The following is a 2,851-nucleotide window of genomic DNA, read 5'->3' on the forward strand; positions in this document are numbered from 1 at the left end:
GCAGCTTGCCTCTCATGAGATTAGCTTTATTTTATTTCCCTGGAGTGATGGAGCAGCAGAGTTGACTGAAATTGAGTCGCACTTTACTGGTCTAATTTTAGCATTTGCATCAGTTATTTCAAGGAACATTACAGATCAAGACGGCCAGAAATGGGACTTTAGATACAATTAAATCTCCGCATGTGCGGAAAAGATAGAACACCTTTTCACTGGAAAAGATGTTGCAAAGAGAGGAATTTTACAGGTCATAAACACGAGAAATTCTGCAGATGCTGGAAATCCAGAGCAACACACACGAAAATGCTAGAGAAACTCAGCAGGTCAGGCAGCATCTATGGAAACGAATAAACAGTCAACGTTTCGGGCCGAGACCCTTCCTCAGGACTGGAAAGGAAGGGGGATGATGACAGAATAAAAAGGTGGGGGAGGGGAAGGAGGACAGCTAGAAGGTGGTCGTTGAAGTCAGGTGGGTGGGAAAGGTCAAGGGCTGGAGAGGAAGGAATCTGATAGGAGAGGACAGTGGACTGTAGGAGAAAGGGACCCAGAGGGAGGTGATAGGCAGGTGAGAAGAGTTAAGGGGCCAACATGGGAACTAGGAGGAGAGGGGAAAATCATTTCAATATATTTGGCAAATGTGTGGGGCCAGGGAATTAACTCCTGATATAAAGACTTTGGCTGAACAGAGACTTGAACTCTGGACCCTCAGGTTAAAAGTCTGATTCTCTACCGACTGAGCCATCCAGTCCCAAAACTGTTCTAGCGAAAGTGCACGGCCAGACATTTGGTGAGAATGGAGAGGCAATAATGGGTCAGAAAAAATTGCATAGAAAACTGGGTAAATTGGTGTGAGTGGCAGCACCGACTTGATGGGCCAATTGGCCTCCTCCTATGTAACAAGGGAATGAGAGACATTTGAAAATAATATCATCATGAGCGCAACCACTGGACTGTTGTCCTCACAACAGAATCGGAGTCAGATTCATTATCACTAACTCATATGAGGTGAATTATTATGTTGCAGCAATCGAATGTGAAGATATAAACTTACTATAAATTAATAACTCAATAAATAGTGCAAGTGAAAAGGAGTGTTCATGGATTCAAGGAAATCTGATGGTGGAGGAGAGTAGCGTAGTGTTTAGCACAACGCTTTACAGTTCAGGTGACCCGGGTTCAATTCCTGCCACTGCCTGTAAGGAATTAGTACACTCTCCCCGAGACTGCTTGGGTTTCCCCCAAGTGTTCTGGTTTCCTCCTACAGTCCAAAGGCATCCCGGTTGGTGGGTTAATTGGTCATTGTAATTTGTCCTGTGATTGGGCTAGGATTAAATCAAGGGGCCTATTCCATGCATGATCTTCATGAATAAAGAAATTGCTCCTAAATCATTCCTGAGTGTCCCTATTTAAATGCTATCATATACCCTCAGTGGCCAGTTTGTTGGGCACCTCCTGAACCTAACAAAGTGGCCACTGAGTGTATGTTCGGGATTTTCTGCTGCTGTAGCCCAACCACTTCACTCTTCGACATATTGTGCATTCAGAGATGTCCTTCTGCACCCAATGTTGTAACGTGTGGTTATTCCAGTTATCGTCACCTTCCTGTCAGCTTGAACCAGTCTGGCCATTCTCCTCTGACCTCTCTCATTAACAAGGTGTTTTCACCCACAGAATTGCTGCTCACTGGATTTTTTTTTGTTTGTTTTTCGCACCACTCTCTGTCAACTCTAGAGACTGTTGTATGTGAAAATCCTTGGAAATCAGCAGTTTCTGAGATACTCAAATCACCCCACCTGACACCAACAATCATTCCACGGTCAAAGTCACTTAGGTCACATTTCTTCCACGTTCTGATGTTTTGGTCTGAACCTCTTGACCATGCCTGCATGCTTTCATGCATTGAGTTGCTGCCACATGAGTGGCAGATTAGATATTTGTATTAATTAGCTGGTGTACAGGTGTACCTAAAAAAGTGACCATTTTGAAGTGACCACCATGAAGTCAAAGAGGAATTTCCCTCACCAGCTAGGCTGAATTTTACTGATGTGCGTTATACTGTGAACCAACTTCTCATCATCCCATAACTATTCGAAGAATACTAATAGGATGAATATTGGGTGAGAATGTCTTATCTACCAGCCTCTCACTCACTGCTGACAGAGGAAGGTACCTGTGATGACCTCTTGCATGACCTCTCGTGAGGGAAGGCCCCTGCATTCGAATGGGGTCTCCCTCTCCTTCAATGCTGTCGGAGGATGGTAACGAGGTTCTGGATCTGCGATTTATGGGTTGGACTGTCGTTCACTTGGACTCTTTCAGTTTTATGTTTTTATATTCTGTATTTTCACCCATTCCTTCTTGTTGTCATTTACGTGATCTGTTTGGTTTGTTTGGGGTTTGATGGTCTTGCTGCTGTTTGCGCAATTTGTTTTTTTTTTCGCAGATGGAGGGAGTTTGATCTTCTTGTCATTTGCATGATTTGCTTTTCTGCACATGAGAGGGTGGGGCTGATATTCTTGTAGCTATTTGCGTGATTTGTTTTTAGCGCATGGGGGGTGTATGATGTTCTATTGCCATTTGCACAATTTGTTATTTTTGCACTGGGGGACTTGATGTTCTTATTACCATTTCCACGGTTTGCTTTTCTGTGTGAGTGTGTGTGTGTGTGTGTGTGTGTGTGTGCGTGCGTGCGTGAGTGTGTGTGTGTGTGTGTGTGTGTGTGTGTGTGTGTGTGTGTGTGCAGGGTGGGGGGGATGGTGTTGATGTTTTTCCTTGAACTGCTTCCAAGGCTTTCTTTGTTTCGTGGCTATCTGGAGAAGACAAATCTCAGAGTTGTATATTGCATGCACACTTT

General features: G+C 44.1%; 1 non-coding gene across 1 annotated transcript; it reads right to left on the reverse strand.

Moving 5' to 3' along the window:
• Nucleotides 1–672: 672 nt before the first annotated feature.
• On the reverse strand, nucleotides 673–746 carry trnak-uuu (transfer RNA lysine (anticodon UUU)). The gene has a single exon. It is a non-coding gene; the product is annotated as a tRNA-Lys (tRNA).
• Between the last annotated feature and the right edge of the window lie 2,105 nt (nucleotides 747–2,851).

This window comes from Mobula birostris, chromosome 29, assembly GCF_030028105.1.
Source record: "Mobula birostris isolate sMobBir1 chromosome 29, sMobBir1.hap1, whole genome shotgun sequence".
NCBI classification, from domain to species: domain Eukaryota; kingdom Metazoa; phylum Chordata; class Chondrichthyes; order Myliobatiformes; family Myliobatidae; genus Mobula; species Mobula birostris.